The 14,773-nt window shown below is 39.2% G+C and overlaps 1 pseudogene; it reads left to right on the top strand.

Annotated features, from left to right (window-relative positions):
* LOC105485603 (protocadherin-8-like) overlaps positions 1-14,773 on the top strand; it is a 347,750-nt pseudogene that overhangs the window by 88,889 nt on the left and 244,088 nt on the right.

Here is a 14,773-nt window from a genome sequence, read left to right as displayed (position 1 = left end):
TGTTTCATTGTGATTCCTCTTGAGAATGTGGGGTAAAGATACACACTTAGTTTATTTTCAGAAGCCCCCTGTGAGGCAGATATGATTTATGACGATCTCAGGCTGCAGCTCTTGGGAACACTGGCTTTTCTACAGTTTATTCCTGCTTCTTTCAGAGGGGAGCAGCATGAAAGCCCAGGTCTCCTACTTCTAGGAATACATCTAAAATGAAAAATATACTCTTGTTATGAAAAATATGAGCATATGCAAAAGTAGAGAGAAGAGTATGATGCACCTCAATGTGGTTGTTACCCAGCTTCAACAAATACCTCATGAGCAATCTTGTTTCCTCTTTATCTTTCCTCACTCTTCTCCTTTCACTGAATTACTTTGAAGCTAATCCTAGACATCACATTGAAACATTGAAAGGAAAGCTAGCAATGTGGGAATGAAAATCTCAAGCCAGACTATTGAGGGTACCTTTGCCTCTTCTGTGTCGTGTGCCTGCTATCAGGTGAGTGAACTCAGGCAGCTGCTGATGTCTGGGCTGTTCTCCAGGGCCTAGATAGACTAAGCAATAGCATGGATAGGTGACAATAATTTTTTCCCCCCAGCTGTAATGTATTTTTTTCTATGACAGGGTAAGTGATTCAATTAATATTTACAAATACCAAGAAGAAGTTAAGTAGAATATAGTGACTCTAAAAAGATATATATAGGCTGGGCGCGGTGGCCCAAACCTGTAATCCCAGCACTTTGGGAGCCGAGGCAGGTGGATCACGAGGTCAGGTAACCGAGACCATCTGGCTAACACAATGAAACCCTGTTTCTGCTAATGGCTGAGGCAAGAAAAGCGCTTTAACTTGGGAGGCAGAGGCTGCAGTGAGCTGAGATCGCCCCTCTGCACTCCAGCCTGGGCAATAGAGCGAGACTCCGTCTCAAAACAAAAACAAAAACAAAAACAAACCAAAAAAAACCTCCCAAAACAACAACAACAAAAGATATGTATAAAGCTGCTTCTCATACTCTGTCTGGCAGTAGAACTGTTTTTTGACTCTCTTCCTTTTTTCCTCTGGGCTGTTAGTACCACATGCAGGAGGAGGGAATAAGAAAGAGTCAGGAGTATGCAAGCTCAATGCTAGCTGAAGGCTCCTAAAACCAGTGTCTCAGGGATTCACCATGAAAAGCCAAGTGTAGTCCTGATAGAAAATGTTTCCAAAGGCAGCTGACATCCCTTCACCCTTAGATTTTGTCTCTGGTCTAGAAAGAAAAAATTGTATCTAGGAATAAAAAGAGAACCTAATGACATGTACGGTGTTAGATGCGTCTCAGTGTGATCATCTTTTCTTATAGCTTCAACCATCATGTCTATATTAACAATTCCTGGCAGATCTCTTTTCAGCTCAGATTTATTACCCAAATTGCAGGGTTACTGATTGGAAGCACCTACAGCGGTACCTAGTACATAATAAGTACTTAGATATTGATCATGATGGACTAGTAGACATTTTCAAAAAGTCATTATATTGCAATTTAGCATTTGTTTTGGTCTCAAATCCACCTTCTCCTGGTTCTACATGTTGCTCGCAGCACCCTGTCCTCCTTGGTTGAGTAGGTGTTAGCTGTAGGTTCCTCCGTGTTCTTTGCTTGCCACATCTAATTGTCCACCAAGACCTGTGTTGACTTCCTTTGCATTTTCTCACAAATACACTTTTACATTTCCACATCTGCTACCTTAGTTCTCCTTTCTGAATCAGTGTAGCAGCCTCTCAACTAGTGTTTTTGCTCCAGTCTTTCCTCCTACAGGCCATCCTGGTATTAAATGTCTCAAAAATCTAGTTTGACTGTCACTCCCCTCTCACGCTTAGGACCAAAACCCCTCAGTTATTTCCTGTTGCCTTGGAAGGTGGTCCTAATGCCATTGTGTGGCATGGTATGGCAGGCTCTCCACATGAAACACCTGGTGTATCTTTCCAACCTTCAGGCCACTTATTTCAACTTACTCGCTTTGTTTATTTATTTGTCTTTACTGTTTGTTACTCACACTGGAAATAAGCTCTATAAGGACAGAGACACTTTCATCCATGTCAACTGATGTATTTATATCCACAATGCCTAACATGATGTTTGAGACATAGGAGCACTGAATAACAATATGCTGAATAAATGAATGAATAAATGTTCTTTACTCCTCTCTGTAATTCTGTGCTGAATCAATCGAAATTATTATTTTCTCAATTACAGAATGGTATTTCCTACCCTCTCCTTTTGTCTTCTGCTCTTTTGGAATAGTTACATTCTCTCCACCTTTACTGCTAAAACCCACCTCTAAGTCTGTATTCTGCATCCTGCCTTCCCTGCACTGGGAGAGTCCTTGGACTTTATTTGGACTTCATTTATTTATTGCATCCTGCCTCATATTGTGGTTATTTATTTATTATCTTGTCTTTCTCCGAGAAATTGTAAGCTCCTAGAGAGTGGGAAGTATGTCTCCCATATTTTGGAGGCATAATTCCTATGTTTCTGTACCTTTCACAATTGTGATACCCACTGAGGATGTTTGAATCACTCAGACTTGCGTTCACTGGTAAATGAGAAGTTGATAACTATAAATATTTCACTCTTTTCTTCTACACTTACTCTCCAAATCCCATATATGTTCTTTATGATGTCAATCATTGACTGACCATTGAGTTTTCTTCTATTTTCTGCACATTATGTATTTATGATGTTGTGGAACTCCTCACTGGCATTGGGATTTGCTGACCCAACATGATGTGTTTTTAGACTCAAACTCCTATAATTGACCATTGGGCTTCTGTTCACTCATTATTAATCTGGATAGAAACGCTGTGCTGAAACCCAGCTCCAGCTCTGAGAAAAAAACACTGTATGGAGTAGCTTCTGAATTGCATGTCCTTGATTTGAAATTGGATTAGTCCCTCTAATGCGTAAAACATGAGAATTAAGGAGCCAGCTCTGCCACTTGCTAGCATTGTAACCTTGGTCAAATTACTTAACCTCTTTTTGACTCAGCTTCCTCACCTATGAAGTGGGGGTAGTAATGGAGGCTAATTTCCATGTTTGTTGTGAGGATTAAATGACTTATTACAAACAAACTAATTAGAATAGCGTCTGGCATGCTGGAAGCAGACAGACAATAAACATTCTCTGCAATTATTGAGGGAATGCCATTTCAAAAAGTTTATTTAGGGACTTGTTCCATTCTGAGCAAGGATTTCATATCCCTGAGTTAGATGTGCTGGAAACCACTATGATAATATCTGTGATCAGTCTTTCTTCCTTCAATGACTTTGGGAAACTCTAAATCTTAACGTAGGAGACCTTTATAGTCTGGCCTCTGTTTATATTCCTGGCCAGATATGCTAACTTTTTTCCTTCCCTTGTAAAGTGCTATAATTTGTCTCATCTTCAGGCTTTCATACAAGTAATCCCTTGGTATACATTTACCCAACTTTAGTATCATTTCTCTGGGAATGTCTTCCCTGATAATCGCTTTCCTCACTCCTAAAATTAGGTGTATTTCCTATGAGTTACTATAGCCAGGGAGGATATTATAAGTATTTAATAATGAGTCTAGCATTGGCATAATCAATATGATCTTATAACTGTCATGGCACTAGAGTGGGGTCTTGGGAGGCCCTGCCATCTTTCCTTTAGTTGCTGGGTTGAGAGGCACTCTTGAAGGTACAGAGAGGCTGAGAGAGCTAGGGTGATGAAGGGAGGCATTCTAGGAGCTCAGAGCAACAGCTACACACCGGATGGTACAGGCCTAGTATAATGGCTTAACTGCTGAGCCCATGGCAGTTTTACCAGTGGAAGATCAGCCTTGATTTAGGCCCTTTATGCTTCCTCTAGCAACACACTTATCATACTATTAAGTAATTCTAATGGTCTATTTCCTTATATATATTTTCCACCAAACTTTGAGTCTTAATATACCCTTTTAAGGATGGTCTTAGTTGTGTTCCCCTGAAAGTAGAGTCTGAGTCAAGAACTCATTGCGTGTAGATTTTTGGGAATTGATCCCAGAACAGCAGACTAAAGGACTGGGGAGAGTGAGAGGAGAAAGAAGAAAATCCAAGCCAGGGGTGTGGTTTCTAAGTCACTGCTATAGGGAATAAGGGTGAATGCTGCCTCATCTCCTTGGTTGTGAGAGAATTCCTCCCAAAATTTTCTTCTCAAGAAGGGGAGGTTGGAGCATTTTTCCCCAGGCTCACATCCCCCTTGGGTTGAGGATCTCTGCTGGAAGCATTCACTCCTTTGCACTTCTGGATTGCATGTGTGTGTAAATAGAGGAGACTTGTCAGCATCGGAAAAAGAAGTGGAACAGAAAACAGTAACGTGCCTAATACATGTCTGAGGGGGTGCATATCAGTGAAGTGTGAATCTACACTTGCACACAACTCTCCACCGAAGGTGCAGCTAACATATGGTCAGAGAAAATTTGACACAGGGCACCAGAGGTATCTTTCACATAATATAGTACCACCAAGAACCCAGCTTTTTTGAAAATTTAATGGATGACTTACTGAATTCCATGCTTTTCATATTCTTCTCCAATTCTTTCTCAATAGCTTCCCTTCCACACACTCAAAGTTTTAACAAGCAAATATTGACTACCTAGTACACATGAGATTTTGTTGATGGGTCCTGTGATACAGCAGTGATAAGACCCAGTTTCTGCCTTTCATAGAGCTTCACAACTTTCAGATCCTGACCCAATGCTACATAAATGGCTTCAAAGCTTTGCACATTATGTGTAAGTCTTGAAATTTTGATTTAGTAGAATATTGGGTACAGACGACAGAGACCAGGGGTTCTTATTCTAGTCCTAGACCCTGATATTTCTTACTCCTTCTATACCTAGATTTTTTTTTTTTTTTTTTTACATCTTAGATGAGGATTATGTCACCTGTCTTTTCTTACCTTGCAATAGGTTGGGAGGAAAAAGGGAGGTAATGCCTACATAAGCAACATATGAAACAAGCTCAAACACACCCTGTTTGAAAATGTAAATAAGCAGATGAAATAAGAAAACAACTGAAATGTATTACAGTATCTAAAATCTCCTCTCTCCCCCTCCAGTTTTGAGACTTTGAGGGTAAAGCTTATAAAGTGCATGTCAATTTCAAACTGCAAAATAGGAAACTTTCGGGTTTATTTCGGGTTTATTACAATGTAAACCAATCCCCTAAACTAGGCCCTTCCCCAATAGAAGAGAATGGAGAGGGAGGACTGTTTATTGAACATTTTCTGTGTACCAACATGGGTTAGCTACTTCATATGCAGATCTTGTAACCATAATATGTTTGTCACTCCATGCACACAGCAAGTCAATACACAGAGACACCAAATTGCAGCAGAGAAAGAGGCTTAATTGTGAGGAGATGGGAGGAAACCTCAAATTAATCTCTCCAGGGAGTCTGGGGTTAGGGTTTTTAAGGATTTTGGAGAGAGCTAAAGTGTGGAGATCATTGATTGGTTGAAGAGGGCAGGGTGAGGTCATGAGACAGGAAGTTGAAGAAGCAGTATTCTCATGCTGAACCCATTTCTCTGTGGGGGTCATTAAACTGGGGGGTGTCAGCCGTTTTGCTCGACTTTGGGTCTGGAAAACATCTTAAGCAATCCTTAAACAAAAGCCTTATGATTCTAACATCAGAAATCCTATCTATAGGAACAATGGGGATGCAAATGGTCAGTGTGTAGTGGTATGGTGACTTTTAGCAACAAGAAAGTTGGGCAAAAGTACAGCTTGACTAATGCTTAATTATAATGATATTTCTGTCCAGAACCTGGCACGCAATTTTTGCCAACCTTGTGGGGATAGTTTCAGTCTCTTGGCAGAGCTATAGGTGATGCATCTTGTCTTTGGTTCCAGCCTCCTCTTGTGATGTTCTTGGAAACTCCAGGTGGTTATTTTCCTTTGTCCTTTCTCACCACTCTCACAATAGTGTTCAACAGATTCAGTACTTCTCACCTCCCTCCTTTCCATTTCCACACCTTCTGCATTCCTTGCCTTAGTATCTTGCTATGTGTCAGGCTCATGTATATAAAAAATACCATTCCCATTAAGGAATTAGTGAAGGATATTGACATGAGGACATTGTATTTTAATTCAAATAGTAATTTCAAGGCTGAGATTTTCAGGTAATACAGCATTCAGTGGGAGAAAAATTTGGAGGACGAAGTGGATATTTTGCTTGTTCTCAAGTGACACCACTTGTAATATCTTTCTACAGAGCTTACCCTGCTTATATCATAATGTCAAGCAATCTGTGGCATCGTTTGACTCTATGGGGATGGCAAAATTTCCATCATCATTATCAATTCTCATGTATCTGACTGCAGTAAAACAATGACCTTTTCAGGTGTTAAAATGGGACATTAGCAAAAGTAAGAAGAGTACATGGGAGAAAAGGTCAGCTGAAACCAACAACATTTCACTTATGAAATGAGTGGAGATAGTATCAGTAATAGTATCTTTTTTTATTCTAACTCTACTATTGGCTCTGAGTTTCTAACCTATGGAGGCAGCCTTTGGTAAAAGGATAACGAATGGTAATTGTGACCTCAAATATTGGCAGAGCCATCCTTGTCTCAGATTCATTTCTTTAATTTGCAAAAAGGATTCTAAAACTGAATAATCGATTTCATCTATTATGACACCTTTGCAATTGTAATGATCATCACTCAAGTGCTTTTTATACGTATGTATAGCACAAGTGTTCATCTTTCTTAAAAACCATTGTGAAGAGTGAGAGAACACCACAAACACCATTCCTGTACTTTTAAATTTGGGTGAAAACATTTTGCTGTAAGATGAGTTCATTTTTAACACCTGAGTCTATATTCAAGATTCAAGAATTTGGTTTTGGTTTCAACAATGGTGCCAAAGTCTCAGAGGTGTTTGAACCAGAGCAGCTCCATCTTGCATAGGGGCTGGGTAAGATGAGGATGAGACCTGTTGGGTTGCATTCCCACATTCCCAGGAGGTTACATATTCCTTTTTTTTTCTTTAAGATGGAGTCTCACTCTATTGCCTAGACTGGAGTGCAGTGGCGTGATCTTGGCTCACTGCAACCTCCACCTCTTGGGTTCAAGCAATTCTCATGTGTCAACCTCCTGAGTAACTGGGATTACAGGTGCCCACCATCATACCTGGCTAATTTTTGTATTTTTAGTAGAGACAGGGTTTTGTTATGTTGGCCAGGCCAGTAGAAACTCCTGACCTCAGGTGATCTGCCTGCCTTGGCCTCCCAAAGTGCTGGGATTACAGGTGTGAGCCACCACGTCCGGCCCGGTTACACATTCTTAGTCACAGGGTGAGATAGCAGGTTGGCACAAAACACAGGTCATAAAGACCCTGCTGATAAAACAGGACATGGTAAAGAAGCTGGCCAAAACCCATCAAATCCAAAATGGCAGTGAAAGTAACCTCTGCTTGTCCTCACTGCTCATTATATGCTAATTATAAAGCATTGGCATACTAAAGGAAACTCCCACCGGTGCCATGACAGTTTACAAATGCTATGGCAACATCTGGAAGTTACCCTATATGGACTAAGAAAGGGAGGAACCCCCAGTTGTGGGAATTACCCACGCCTTTTCTGGAAAACTCATGAATAACCCACCCTGTGTTTAGCATATGATGAAGAAATAAGCATAAAAATAGCCAACCAGCAGCCCTCAGGGCTGCTCTGCTTATGGAGTAGCCATTCTTTTATTCTCTTAATAAACTTGGTTTCACTTTACTCTACGGACTTGCCCCAAATTCTTTCTTGCAGGAGATCCAAGAACACTCTCTTGGTACCTCTTTCTGATAACAAAAGTACAGAGTCAACAGAATTTATTTACTTTTGTTGTTTTAGAACTCTTTCACTGACTCAAACTTTGAGTTAAATTTCAGAATTAATATATATATTTTTCCTAGACAAGGGCATATTTCTTAAACCTGTGTTTTATGATTTTATAATTTAACATTTCTGATGAGGAAGAAACCTTAGGCAAACACAAAGAGCTCTCAAGAAACCTTCTCATTGATTTTTATATTACAAAACAGGCTCAGAATCAGAAAAGACATAGAATCTGACACATTATTAGGTACAGAGTAATCAATGAAAAATGTGATTGATTGATCCAAAATGATTACAGGAGAAAATGTAATTAGGTTAGTTGAAATTTGCATGACCCTGTGGGTTTGTACAGAAAGCTATTTTATCTAGGATGGGAGGCTCTGTCTCCTTACCATGGAAATTTATTTAAATAAACCCAAATACAAGCAAACACTGCATATTTTCTCTCCTCTTTTTCCTCACTAGCTTTTACTTTGTTTGGACTTTGCAGATATCAGCAGGAAACAATGACCAGGTAGATACCGGTTCATTCCTTAGCAACCTGCCCCATCTTCTACAGCTTCATATGCTAAGCCCAACCACTAATTAATTCTACATGCTTTTCACTTTGATCATGCTCATCACTTAGACTGAAAAGAAACAGAATTCAACCTTATTTTATCTATTTATTTGTTTTATTTATTTATTTATTTATTTATTTTTATAGACAGGGCCTTGCTATGTTGTCCAGGTTGGCATCAAACTCCTGGACTCAAGCAATCCTCCCACTTTGGCCTCCCAAGTAACTGGGATTCTTTAAAAATTAATTGAGATAATTTCCCTACTTTGGTAATTAAACTTGGAAAAGCAACAACACAGGTTTTGAAAATAGAGAAGCATTTCTCATCACATGTTACCTTGAACACTAGACTCATATTATCTGGAAAGCAAAGATTTGTGATTAAATATGTGTGGCAAATACTATATCTGCTGCAACTTTAAGGTCAGTCCATTAACTGATGCCAGTCCCCAGACTGTTTCCTGTCTGTGATGTGATGCATACAAAAATGAGAATATGCAGAGACCTGAATAGAAACTTGATGTAATAATTTTATATCTGTTAAATCTAATAATTAAAAATTAGGGATTATTTTTATCTCAGTTTTCTAGTAAATCACTTCTATTATATTTTACTAAAATAATGCTCCTCTTTGAATTGGGGGGGGGAGAACAAAAACTGATCCTTCACCACAGATAGTTAGAGAAACAATGATATATACTATTGTTTTTGCTTCGAGATTCACAGTATTTACTATATACTAAAAGTTCTGAGAAGCCACACAGTAAAGAGACTCATTTAATTCAGTGTTTCCAAATACTTCTGAGGCCTCAGAAATATTTTTTTTTCTTGTGGGTTACCTCTATTAGTATTCTATGTATTTCGTGTTTTACAGAATACATATTGGGAATTGTTAAATTATGATAAGCAATGTTTATAAAGTACTTTGGGCTGGTCATGGTGGCTCATGCCTCTAATCCCAGTGCTTTGGGAGGCCAAGGCAGGTGGATCACCTGAGGTCAGGAGTTCCATCAGCCTGACTAACATGGCAAAACCCCATCTCCACTAAAAATGCAAAAGTTAGCTGGGCATGGTGGTGTCCACCTGTAGTCCCAGCTACTCAGGAGGCTGAGGCAGGAGAATCGCTTGAACCCAGGAGGTGGAGGTTGCAGTGAACTGAGATTGTGCCACTGTACTCCAGTCTGGGCATACTTTATATTTTTGAATGCACAGGAATATCTTATTAAAAAACTACTCAAAATGAAGTCAGTGGGTAAATACCACACACCAAACATAATGCTATATTGCATATTCAGGAATGTGTGTGTTTATTTAGGATATTAAAAAGTTGTAGTACCTACTCACATACCTTCAAGAGTTGATCCATGTGTCCATGTGAGGATAAACTAATTTAACTCCAGATAAAAAGTCAGAAATAAAAGTGATGGAAGACAAAGATTTTGATGGTTTATTCATGTCAAAAAGACACTGAATCCAGTTTTCATGCATGGCATGTTGGAGCCACTGATCATGTAAATTCCTATCTTGTTCATGACTATGTCTTTAACAGTGTATAATTTGGATGATATTTGGAAAAGCTCAAGAAGAGCCTGGAGATTTGGTTTACATAAACAGGAGGCCAGGCCATTGACTTTCTATATCACTGGGAGTCCAGCTTTTGGAGTCCAGCTTTTGGACTCCCAGTGATGTAGAAGACTGCACTTTCTTATTCAAGTGACAAAATAATCTGTACACAGTCAAATTGAAACTGCAACAAAGAAAACAGAAATATAGTTAATTTCTTCAAGTGTTGAATTTAAAAGTCAAGGTGCACAGGGATGGCAATGTATGAAGATGTTTCTTGGGAGCCATGGGTGGCACTTCACTCACAGGGTGGCATTTCCTTGGGGAATTCTGTATGTTCCTGGGTTTAGCTGTAGCTCTTCAGTGTCAAAAACAGTATCTTATTAGTGCTTCACAAATGATCATATATTTGGATGCTAGCAAGTGATTTTGAAGCTCCCAGCAACCCTGAAAATTAAAATCAGATTATCGAGAGCACAGCAGTGAAGAATACATGTTCTCGATGCAAGTTCCCTAGGTTCAAATCCTGGCTTCTCCATTATGACCTTGGCTAAGCGACTTAGCTCTCAGTCCTGTTGTGAGGACTGAATGAGAAAATGAATTTAAAGTGCTTAGAATGTTACTGGTGCGGAGTAGGCAAGGCATAATAGTCAGCTGTTATAATTTACGCTGATAAATGCAATGTCAAGTGGAGTACACTTTCAAACTGGCTTGATCAGCTTATCTCACTTTGTGGGTAAGCTCCACAGGAAGCCAAATTATCAGCAGCTGCCTGGCAATCACGGTGTTGGAAGGAGTTACCTCTATCTTTATGCTTTATAGCACTAGCTTATGACCACATGATGCATTCTGTCAGGTTCATGGATGCAGCTGGCAAACAGATTCCAGTAGTTTATGGGCCAGAGTTGCTGTCCTGAGAGATCCTGCCTCTTTATGGTGACTCTGCATGCTTATGTGCTAAAATGAGGACAATAAAGAAGTACTCCCTCTACGCTGATTTTATAGGGTAGATCTCAGAGGGCAATCTTATTTCTATCTCACAGAGATCTTCTTCCTGTTGTTCTTACCACATACCTACCTCCTATGAGATATGTATGTATCTAGACTCAAGGTATATCTGTGAGTTGACGAGGCAAGACTGAGACTTCTATTAGCAAACAACCTACACTTGAAAGAATTGATCACTCAGTGTGAAGATTTGCAAAACAAAGTAACAATTTCAGAAATGACGTGGATTTTATTGAGTGCAATTACATTTCCATGGTTGCCTATTGAGTTGAAATCTTAGGATTTATCCCAATTATCAAGTGTCTGCTGTATTAGTTTGGTCAAATTTCTAAATAAATGGATTATATTTAAAGAAAATCATACCCACTATACAAGGCATATCAGAATAATCCTGGAAAGTTTGACTGATTTGCCATAATCAAGCCAATATTTGGGCCCCTCTGGGTTTGTGATCATAGATCATCTTCTGTGAAGTTGTCTAAATTGGGTGCTGGAAACTCGCATCAGTGATGTGAACCTGTGGTGAGATTAGAGTTAGGCATAGCAGTTTTCACCCACGGCTTAGTCTGTTTAATACTGATATTTTCATGGCCTCTTTAAACACTGTTGAATGGTTACAACTAAACTTGCTTTTGTTTTCGTCTGAAAAAATATTCATAATATGTATATTGAACAAGAATTCATATCTACAATTTATAAAGAATTATAAATTCTTAAGTAAAAGACAAAACATTCCATTTTTAAAATAAGCAGAAATGTTGAACCGGTGTTTCACCAAAGAAGACATACACATATTCCTCAAATGCCCAAAAGGTATAGAATTGCACTACTCATGAGGGAAGTGCAAATCAAAACCACAACAATATCACTATATACCTAGAATAAAGACTGATATTACGAAGTGTTGACAAGGGTGCAGATCAACTGAAACTCTCACACACCCCAGATAAGTGCAAACTGGTACAATCATTAGGGAAAACTCTTTGTTGGTATCTACTAAAGCTGAACATAATTTCATGACTCAGCAATTTCACTCAGGAATATCGAAGAAAAATGAGTGCAAAGTTCTACCAGATATGTACAAGAATGTTCACAGCTGCTAAGCTTGCTCTTTTTGTGAATAAAGTGGATCAAGCTGGTTTTGGACTGCTTTTTCTGTACTTTTAAAAGTCGATGTCCTAATAGGCAGTGATTTAGCAGTGAAAAAATCAGGCAATTCATTTGTGTGTGGACCATTGTAAAGCCTGTTATTAAGAAGGTTGGATATTCCTATTCTTTGTTTTTTTTTTTTTTTTTTTTTTTTTTCTTGTTTGTCTACAGAGTCTTGCTCTGTTGCCCAGGCTGGAGTGCAGTGGCGCGATCTCGGCTCACTGCCAGCTCCACCTCCCGGGTTCGCACCATTCTCCTGCCTCAGCCTCCGGAGTAGCTGGGACTACAGGTGACCGCCATCACGCCCGGCTAATTTTTTTTTTGTATTTTTAGTAGACACGGGGTTTCCCCGTGTTAGCCAGGATGGTCTCAATCTCCTGACCTCGTGATCCACCCGCCTCGGCCTCCCAAAGTGCTGGGATTACAGGTGTGAGCCACCACTCCCGGCTGGATATTCCTATTCTTTATTGTCCCCTTTTAACACAGCATATAGATTTTGTGTATCATTGGTCTTCCCTGAACCTTAAGATGAGAGAATATGAAAATAAACTTTTAATTAGCAATCTAGTGAAGAAAATAGACTCATATTCCAATATTGCAGTGTGTCTCTTTTTTCTTCACTTATAAAGCCTTTTAAAAATAATCTCCATGATTTCAACTTGGCAATGAACCTACAGCATGACACTCAGAATTAACTTACAGTTTTCATTAAGTGCAGTCTAGACTTTACCCAAACTCAAAGCACAAGCAATTTGATTTGCTGCTTATCCAAAACTTCCTCCTAAAGAGAAAAAGTGAAAGTATGTATGATTGCTTTCAGACCTTAGATGAGGTAAGTACAGTGTTCAATAACTTCATCAAATAGGATCTAAATTTTATGGTGTAAATGCCAGACTTCACAGGTCAGTGAGCCTTTTCAAATGGTACACAGGCTGCCTGTATCAAATTTGTACAAAAGAATTGATTTTGTGGTTGGAATAAGGCCATTTCAGTCTTGCTGCAAGCTTTCCAGAAATAATAGTGCTATATTAGGAGATAAATTTTATATATATTACTATTTTTAAGTATTATTCAGAATGTTAACTACTTTCTTATTGCAATTCTAAATAGCAAGTGTCAACCTGATTTTTAATGTTCTCCAGTATGCCTCAGCAGTCGTGTGGATTCTAGGGAAAGCTGCTCTGTCTGGCCGACAGAAACATCATGTTTTATTCTCACCTTTTGTTTTCTTCCTTTTAGGTCTGTTGTGCTTCTGTTACTGGCAGGACAGCCAGAGGAGGCAGACAAGACCTTTGATGCCTGGCAAGCTGTGCCACTGGGAGGTAGGGAGAAGTGTGTTTTCAAAATGAAAATTCTTAGTGTGTTTTGCTTTTGTGTGAGATATTAATTGGCAGAAAGATTGGTAGGTATGTAATGTGTTATACTCAGCTTTCTATAATGCATCATGTGCCCTGGTGAACTCTTATTTCGGGATCACTTCTCAGCATGGGTACTTTTCCTAATTTTTCAGTTTACCCATTCTGAGAGGTCACAAGGGCTTTATGCAGCACATATAAGCAACAACTCTTTTTTAACAGGACTTTCCATAGCTATATGTCTTCAGTGGTTAGGAATTGAATATCTGGAGTGTTCTGTGTATATGAAAGTACAGAGTTCTGTAGAGAAAGCCTTATCCAATTCCTTCAAGCAGACTTTTTTCCATCTGCGTATACCTGTTGCCCTTTCAATGTCGCTCTGTTGTTTGCATATTTGCCTCTTTGATTAGGGCAGGCATCCTACCATCTTTGCTTCCCTCCCAGGGTCTAGCGTAGTGTCTGGCACATAGTAGGTGATTTTGTTTGTTAATTAACTGCCATCCTATATTGGGGCTGAAGACTAAAATATGGCAAAATCTGAAAAAATGTCAAATGCAGAATATTTGCCAATGTGAAAACGAGATTTAGAACTGAGTCTCTATGATGCTCAAGTGGAAAGAAATTCGGAAACCCTATTTATTTCTGAAAAAAGCAAAGTAATACTGTGCTGCAAACCATGACAACAACAAAAAAAGATACATGTTTCCACAGTGTTAATGCTTCCCACTGCTGATGTCCCATCTGCGAAAGTGGAAGTTGGATGGTTCTCAATGGTCCTTTCAAACTTTAAAGTTTTCTGCATTTTTGGCATAAAGTATTAATTGCTCTTATTTTGCTTTATTCTTTATATTTCAAAGATCTTATGTTCTTGCTGCCTTTCAGAATGCACAAAATTATAGATTCAATCTGGAATGGCTTTACTAACCAGGAAACTTTTTTTTTTAATTATTATTATACTTTAAGTTCTAGGGTACATGTGCATAACGTGCAGGTTTGTTACATATGTATACTTGTGCCATGTTGGTGTGCTGCACCCATCAACTCGTCAGCACCCATCAACTCGTCATTTACATCAGGTATAACTCCCAATGCAATCCTTCCCCCCTCCCCCCTCACCATGATAGGCCCCGGTGTGTGATGTCCCCCTTCCCGAGTCCAAGTGATCTCATTGTTCAGTTCCCACCTATCAGTGAGAACATGCGGTGTTTGGTTTTCTGTTCTTGTGATAGTTTGCTAAGAATGATGGTTTCCAGCTGCATCCATGTCCCTACAAAGGACACAAA

This window comes from Macaca nemestrina, chromosome 16 (genome assembly GCF_043159975.1).
Source record: "Macaca nemestrina isolate mMacNem1 chromosome 16, mMacNem.hap1, whole genome shotgun sequence".
NCBI lineage: Eukaryota > Metazoa > Chordata > Mammalia > Primates > Cercopithecidae > Macaca > Macaca nemestrina.
This window is presented reverse-complemented; position numbering and strand designations above follow the sequence as displayed.